We start from the raw sequence: 9,086 nt of genomic DNA on the forward strand, positions 1-9,086 counted from the left end.
GCTCCACGAAAAGACCAACAGAGTCAACTAACCTGGATCCTTGGGGACTCTCAGAGGCTGAACCACCAACCAAAGATCATCCCCTGGCTGGACCTAACCCCCAGCACCACACTGCACATAGGTAGCAGATGTGAAGTTTGATCTTCATGTGGTTCCACCAACAAATGGAACAGGGGCTGTTCCTAAAGCTGTTGTCTGTAGATCAAATTCCCCTAACTGAGCTGCTTTGTCTGGCCTCAGTGGGAAAGGATGTGCACAGTTCTGCAGGGATTTCAATTGCCAGGTTGGGGAATACCTGGGATGGGCTTCACCTTCTCGGAGGAGAAGGGGAGGAGAAGTGGGGGAGAGTAGGAGGGACCATGTAAGGTGAGTACCTAGAGGGGGGCAGTGCCAGATATAAAAGTGAATGAATAAATTAATTAATGGAGGAAAATATAGTTTCTATGATGATTGGCAGATCAATTGTTGTAGAACTTATGCCATAGATAAATATTCATTTTTATTTTGAATTTTAAAGGACAATGATATTCACTCATTAGGATACTGGAGACAAAGAATGATAATGAACAACAAAACTGTCATCTCCCAGTTTCTCCTCCTGGGCCTGCCCATCCCCCCAGAGCACCAGCACCTGTTCTACGCCCTGTTCCTGGCCATGTACCTCACCACCATCCTGGGGAACCTCATCATCATCATCCTCATAGTACTGGACTCTCATCTCCACACACCCATGTACTTGTTTCTCAGCAACTTGTCCTTCTCTGACCTCTGCTTTTCCTCTGTCACAATGCCCAAGTTGCTGCAGAACATGCAGAGCCAGGACACATCCATCTCCTATGCCAGTTGTCTAACACAACTGTACTTTTTATTGGTTTTTGGAGACCTGGAGAGCTTTCTTCTTTTGGTCATGGCCTATGACCGCTATGTGGCTATCTGCTTCCCTCTTCATTACATGAGCATCATGAGCCCCAAGCTCTGTGTTTGTCTGGTGCTGCTGTCCTGGATATCTACCATGCTGTATTCTATGTTGCACACCCTACTCTTGGCTAGATTGTCATTCTGTGAAGACAATGTGATCCGCCACTTTTTCTGTGACATATCTATCTGCTTTGCTTAAGTTGGCCTGCTCTGACATTCATATTAATGAATTAATGATATTAATCTTGGGAGGGCTTATTATGGTCATTCCATTCTTACTCATTGTTGTGTCCTATGTACAAATTGTCTCCTCCATTCTAAAGATTTCTTCTACTCGGGTTATGCAAAAGATCTTCTCCACCTGTGGCTCCCACCTGTCTGTGGTGTCACTGTTCTATGGAACAGTTTTTGGTCTCTACTTATGTCCATCAGCTAATAACTCTACTGTGAAGGAGACTGTCATGGCCATGATGTGCACAGTGGTGACTCCCATGCTGAATCCCTTCATCTACAGCCTGAGGAACAGAGACATGAAGGGTGCCCTGATCAGAGTCCTTTGCAAGAAGAAAATCTCTTTGTCATGATTCCACTGGAATTTTTACTTAAAGTTAACTAATAAATATACTGATACTATTATTATAAAATGTACCTCTGCAATGAGACACACACTGAAGAACTTACTACATAATATTTCTATTTGCAAGCATTAGTTTTGGACATATGAATCTAGGAAACCATTAGGTAACAGCCACTGTTTTATCAGATCTCCATTCCTTACATTTTTGTTATACCAAGATTTTGTGATGTCAGACAAATTTCTGTGTTGATTGTAGTATAGTTTTTTTAAATACGAATAAATAATGTAGCATGATCCTGTGTTCTCAGTAAACTTTTTCTTTATTTTCTCTTTTCTTTTTATTTATTCTTCTCTCATACAATATCTAACAAATGCAGCCTCCCCTCCTTCCACTCTTCCGGCCTCCTCCCAACCTCTCCTCTCTCACAGAACCATTGATCCCCTGCTTTCCTTCATGGAAACAAACCAAACACAGCATAACAAGATGCAATAAAACTAGACACTATCCCTCATATCAGGGCTGTACAATGTAACTCAGGAAGAGGAAAAGAGTCCCAAGGGCAGGCAAAGGAGTCAAAGATGCCCCATTCCCACTGTGAAAAGTCCTGCAGAATCCTCAAGCTAAATACCCACACCATGAATGCAGGGGGCCTAGTGCAGGCCCATGCAGGCTCTGTGGTTACTGCTTCAGTCTCTGAGAACCCCTGTAGACCTGCTTAGTTATTTCTGTGTGCCATGTTCTCCTCATGTCTTCTACCCTTCTGGCTCCTACAATCTTTCCTCCCCCTGTTCCAAAGTGTTCCCCGAGCTCCACCTCATCAGCATCTGCTCCCATCAGCTGCCAGAGAAAGCCTTTCTGATGGTGAATGGGCTAAGCACTGATCTATCAGTATAGCAGAATATCATTAGGAATAATTTCATTGACTTTTTTTCTGACAGTTGTATTTTCTTCTACCCTAGGCCTCTGGGTTATCCAGCTTCTGGCTCCTTACCATCCAGGGAGTGTTCAGTGTAGGTTTCTTCTCAGTTGCAAGGGGCTAATGCTAAATCAGCCATTGATTTGCCACATCCACAAACTCTAAATCACCATTTCCTCAGCACATCTTGTAGGCAGGATTCGTGTGGATTTTGTGACTTGGTAGGTGCCCCAGTCCTACCAATAGAAGCCTTTCCTGGCTACAGAAGATGGCCAGTTTAAGTTAGTATCCTCTGTTACTAGGAGTACTCACTAGGGTCACCCTCATAGGTTCCAGGAAGTTTCCTTTTCAGTAGGTTTCAATTTCATTCCCTAAATGGCCCGCTATTCTAGTTGTCTTCTCAGTTACTCTCTCCCAACATCCCTCCCTCACCCACCTGATTCCTGATGTTTCCCTCTCCATCCACCCACAATCTATCTGCAAAATCTGTTTTATTTTTCCTTTACAGGTGTTTCCCCTAAAGCCCTCCTCCTTAGTTATCCTGTGGACTGTAATATACGTCTCCTTTACCACACACCTAATAGTCACTTATATGTGAGTACATACCATGTTTGTCTTTCTGGGTCTGTGTTGCCTTGCTCATAATTCTTTTCTAGTTACAGTCATTTACCTACAAATTTCATGACAGTTTTTAGCAGCTGAGTAATACTCCATTGGATAAATGTACCACATTCTCTTTATCCATTCTTTGCTTGAGGCACATGTAGGTTGTTTCCAGTTTCTAGACATTATTAATAAAGCTGCTGTGAATACAGTTATTAAGTGTCCTTGTGGGAAAATGGAGAGTCCTTTGGGTATATGCCCAGGAGTCTTATAACTGGGTCTTGACGTAGATCAATTCCAAATTTTCTGAGGAACCACCATACTGATTTCTATGATAGCTGTCCAACTTTACAGTCCCACCAGCAATGGAGCAATGCTTCTCTCATTCCACATCTTTGTCAGCATGAACTGCCACTGACATTATTGATCTTAGCCATTCTGACAGGTATAAGATGGAATCTCAAAGAAGTTTTAATTTGCATTTCCCTGATGGCTAAGGAGTTGAACATTTCTTGAAGTGCATCTTGGCCATTTGAGATTCCTCTGTTGAGAATTCTCTGTTCGGATATGTACCCCATTTTTAAGTAGATTATTTTATTTGTTGACATTTCGTTTCTTGAGTTTTTTCTATATTTTAGATATTTGCCCTCTGTTAGATATAGAGTTCATAAAAAAATCTTTTCTCATTCCTTAGGCTGCTATTTTGTCCTATTGACCATGGTATCCTTTGCCTTAGAGAAGCTGTACTGGCAGGTTTTGTGTGTCAACTCGACATAGGCTGCAGTCATCACAGGGAAAGGAGCCTCCCTTGAGGAAATGCCTCCATGAGATCCAGCTGTAAGGCAATTAGTGATCAAGGGTGGGAGGGCCCATTAAGGGAGGTGCCATCTCTGGGTTAGTAGTCCTGAGTTCTATAAGAAAGAAAGCTAAACAATGCAGGGGAAGCAATCTAGTAAGCATCACCCTTCTATGGCCTCCAAGTTCCTGCCCTGTATGAGTACCTCTCCAGACTTCCTTTGGTGATGAACAGCAATGTGGAAGTATAAGCTGAATAAATCTCACCCCAACTTGCTTCTTGGTCTGATGATTGTGCAGGAATACACACCCTGCCTAAGACAGAAGCTTTTCTGTTTCACATGCTCCCATTCATTAATTGTCAGTCTTCGTGCCTATGTGATTGCTGTCCTGTGGTAAAATTTGTTTCCTGTGCTGATGTATTCAAGGTACATGTGTTCCTGTTTATTCTGCTATCGGGTGAAGTGTATCAGGTTTAATGTTGAAGTCTGATCCTCCTGAACTTGAGTTTTGTGCTGAGTGGTAAATATGGATCTATTTGCATTATTCTATATACAGACATCCAGTTAGACCAATATCACTTGTTGAAGATGTTTTCCTTTTTGCATTGTATATTTTTGGCTTCTTTATCGAAAGTCAGATGTCCATATATATGTGGATTTGTGTCTGAGTCTTCAAGTCTTTTTTATGCCACTATCATGCAGCTTTTGTTACTATTGCTCTGTAGTACTTCTTGAAGTCAGGGATGGTGATACCTCCAGTAGTTATTTTATTGTGTGTAGTGGTAAAATATTAAACTGCTCTGGACTCCCAACAGGTATGTACACCTCCTCTACATTCACCTGAATATTTTGGATTCCCCCAATGAAACACACACATGCAGTGTTATTTTTGATATGCCTTACTAGCTCAATGGCTGGGCTATTCCTGAACCTCCATGTGGCTAACACACTTACCCCTCTGATATTTCTGAGTTAATACTTGTTAAATCTATATTTTATCTTTGCTGTCCTGTTTCCTTCTGGACAGCCCTTCCATGGGGCCATCTTTGCACTTACATTTTGGCCATCTCACCCTCCTACTCCTTCACAGCATGGTCCATCCTACACCCCTCTCATGGTGGAATCCCTTCTCCTCCCTGCATTTCTTGCCCAGGAATCCTATAAGCCCTGCCTCTGCCTCCTGCCCAGCCATTGGCCATTGGAAAATTATTTCCCAAAAATAAGCATTGTGTTGATATTTTGATGAAGATTATATTGAATCTATATGTTGTTCTTGATAGAATGCCCATTTTTACTGTTAATCCTACTGATCCATGGGCAGGGGAGATCTTTCCATCTGTTGATATTGTCTTCAAGTTCTTTCTTCAAAGACTGGAAAGGTTTGTCTTACAGTTCTTGGACTTGCTTGGTTGTGGTTACCCCAAGGTATTTTATATTGTTTGTGGCTATTGTGAGGGGTGTTGTTTCCCTGACTTCTTCCTCAGTTTATTTGTCATTTGTATATAGGAAGACTACTGATTTATTTTTAGTTAATATTGTATCCAGCCACATCACTAAGGGTGTTTTTTAGCTGTCAGAGTTCCCAAGGTAGAGTTTTGACTATCACTTATACTATCATATCATCTGCAAATATTGACACTTGGACTTTACCTTTTCCAAATTTATCCCCTTGATCTCTTTCAGTTGTCTTATTCATGTAGCTAGAACATCAAGCATCTACTGAATAGATGTAGAGAAAGTGGACACTCTTGTCTTGGTCCTGATTTTAGTGGAATTGCTTTGGGTTTCTCTTCATTTAATTTGATGTTGGCTATAGGCTCACTGTAAATTTTCTTTATTATATTTAGATATATCCCTGTGTCACTAATCTATGTAGGGCATATAAAAGGCTCTTTTGGCATCTAATGAGATTATTCTGTGTTTTTTTTTTCTTTCACTTTATTTATATGGTGGATTACATTGACTGATTTTTGTATGCTGAATCCTGAATCTCTGGGATGAAGCCTACCTGGTCATGATGGGTGATCTTTTGATGTGTTTCTTAGATTCAGTATGTGGTTTTTTGAGTATTTCTGCATCATTGTTCATGAGGGTAATGGTCTTTAATTCTCTTTCTTTGTTGAATCTTTATGTAGTTTGGATAGTAGGATGATAGTGACATCATTTTTTCTTTTTTTTAATTTTTTTTATTGGATGTTTTATTTACATTTCATATGTTGTCCCCTTACCCCATCCCCCACCCACCCGGGAACCCCCTATCCCCTTACCCCTCCTTCTTCTCTGTGGATGTAACCCCTACCTACCCCCCCACTCCCACTTCCCCACCCTCAAAATTCCCACCCCCTGGGGCGTCCAGCCTTCATGAGGTCAAGGATCTCATCTTCCACCTATGCCCAGCAGGGCCCTCCACTCTTACATATTCAGACAGTGACATCATTGTACAAATTTGGCAATGTTCTTTCTGTTTCTCTTCTGTGGAATAATTAGAGAAGTGTTGTTGTTAGATCTTCTTTGAAAGTCTGGTAAAATTCTGCATTCAAACCTTCTGGCCCTGGGCTTTTTGGGAGTATGGGGGTGTTAAGACTCTTTTATTATATGTTGGAAAATCTTTTGGGTACATGCCTAGGAGTGGTATAGCTGAATCCTAGGTAATACTATGTCCAATTTTCTGAGGAGCCATCAGAGTCGTTGTACCAGCTTGCAATCCCACCAACAATACAGGAATGTTCCTCTTTTGCCACATCCTCGCCAGCATCCGCTGTCACCTGAGTTTTTGATCTTAGCCATTCTGACTGATGTGAGGTGGAATCTCAGGGTTGTTTTGATTTGCATTTCCCTGATGAATAAGGATGTTGATCATTTCTTTAGGTGCTTCTCAGCCATTAGAGTTTCCACAGTTGAGAGTTCTTTGTTTAAATCTGTACTCCATTTTTAATAGGGTTATTTGATTCTCTGGAGTCTAACTTATTGAGTTCTTTGTATATATTAGATATTAGTCCTCTATCAGATGTAGGATTGGTAAAGATGTTTTCTCAATCTGTTGGTTGCCATTTTGTCCTATTGACAGTGTCCTTTGCCTTACAGAAGCTTTATAATTTAATGAGGTCCTATTTGTTGATTCTTGACCTCAAAGCATAAGCGATTGGTGTTCTGTTTAAGAAAATTTCCCCTGTGCCCATGTGTTCAAGGCTCTTCCCAAATTTCTCCTCTATTAGTTTCAGTGTATCTGGTTTTATGTGGAGGTCCTTGATCCACTTGGACTTCATCTTTGTACAAGGAGATAAGAATGGCTCAATTTGTATTCTTCTACACTCTGACCTCCAGTTGAACCAGCACCATTTGTTGAAAATGTTATCTTTTTTCCACTGGATGATTTTAGCTCTTTTGTCAAAGACCATAGGTGTGTGAGTTCATTTCCAGGTCATCAGTTCTATTCCATTGATCTACCTGCCTGTCTCTGTACCAATACCATGCACTCTTTTATCACTTTTATCACTCTTGCTCTGTAATACAGCTTGAAATCAAGGGTGGTGATTCCTCCAGAAGTTCTTTTATTGTTGAGAATAGTTTTTGCTATCCTGGGCTTTTTGTTATTCCAAATGGATTTGAGAATTTCTCTTTCTAACTCTATGAAGAATTGAGTTGTAATTTTGATGAGAATTGCATTGAATCTGTAGTAGCAGCCTTATATATAATAATAACCAGAAGCTGAAAAGAACCCAGATGTCCTTCAACAGAGGAATAGATAGTACATTTGCACAATGGAGTACTACTCAACTATTAAAAACAATGAATTCATGAAATTTTTAGGCAAATTGATAGAACTAGAAACTGTCATCCTGAGTGAGGTAACCCAATCACAAAAGAACACACATGGTATGTACTCACTGATAAATGGATATTAGCTCAAATGCTTGGAATACCCAAGATACAATTCACAGACCACATGAAGCTCAAGAAGAAGGAAGACCAAAGTGTGGGTGCTTCAATCCTTCTTAGAAAGGGAAACAAAATACTTATGGAAGCAAATATGGAGACAAAGTGTGGAGCAGAGACTGAAGGAAAGGCCATCCAAAGACTGCCCCACCTAGGGATCCATCTTATATATGGTCACCAGACCCAGACACTATTATGGATGCCAAGAAGTGCATGCTGGCAGGAACATGATATAGCTTTCTCCTGAGAGGCTTTGCCAGAGTCTGACAAATCAGAGGCAGATGCTCACGCCAACCCTTGGACTGAGCACGAGGTCCCCAATGGGGTCCCCAATGGAGGAGTTAAAGAAAGGACTGAAGGAGCTGAAGGAGTTTGCAACCTCATAGGAAGAACAATAATATCAACCAACCAGAGCCCCCCTCAGAGCTCCCAGGGACTAAACCACCAACCCAAGAGTACATATGGAGTGACCTATGGCTCCAGCTGCATATATAGTAGAGGGTGGCCTTGTCAGGCATCAGTGGAAGGAGAGGCCCTTGGTCCTGTGAAGGTTCAATGCCCCAGTATAGGGGAATTTGAGGGCAGGGAGACGAGAGTGGGTGGGGTGGGGGAACACCCTTATAGAAGCAGGGGAAGGGGATGGGATAGAAGGTTTGTGGGGAGGACCTGGAAAGAGGATAAGATTTGAAATGTAAATAAAGAAAATATCCAATAAAATAAGAGTCTTTTCATCGGGATGGGTATGGCCCTCATGCCTCACTGGACAACGACAGGGGGACTGGAGCCATTACAAGGTCCCCTTCAAATACTGGAGGTCAGGCCTCTATCCCTGCCTTCGCAAGTTTAGAATTGCCACAGCCCTTCTATACTTAGAGAAGGGAGGAGATGTCAGGGCCAGCCCTGCTTACCCACTGAAGGCCTAAAATCAGCCATAGGCCTAAAATCAGCAATAGGCCTGTCATACATGTATACTAACACCAAGTCTTGGGTCTCAGTGGAAAAACACTGAAACAGATGGCTATAAGCTAATGTAAACATGCAGCTTTTGTGGAAATTTACAAGCCTGAGTAGTCATAGACCTTGTAAATAGGTAGCCTGGACAGACAATACCAACTTAGATAAGGACAAGCGAGTCATAGGCAGAGTCACAGTGACTTGTCCCCTGAACCTTCACCCACCCGATACCCGGTTCTGAAAGATATCTGTATTCCCCATGAACACCCACACTCCAGTGTCATTCCCTTCCCCTCATCCTGCCTTTATGTGTTTATAACCCCTGTGTGAATGAATTACGATTTGAGAAAAAATAAATTATAAAAAAAAATAAGAGTCTTTTAA

At 41.6% G+C, this 9,086-nt stretch overlaps 1 pseudogene; it reads left to right on the top strand.

The window, feature by feature from the left end:
* Positions 1-556: 556 nt before the first annotated feature.
* On the top strand, positions 557-1,502 carry LOC114638707 (annotated as a pseudogene).
* The last annotated feature ends 7,584 nt before the right edge of the window (positions 1,503-9,086 follow it).

This window comes from Grammomys surdaster, unplaced genomic scaffold (genome assembly GCF_004785775.1).
Source record: "Grammomys surdaster isolate TR1022 unplaced genomic scaffold, NIH_TR_1.0 125621, whole genome shotgun sequence".
In the NCBI taxonomy this organism is placed as follows: domain Eukaryota; kingdom Metazoa; phylum Chordata; class Mammalia; order Rodentia; family Muridae; genus Grammomys; species Grammomys surdaster.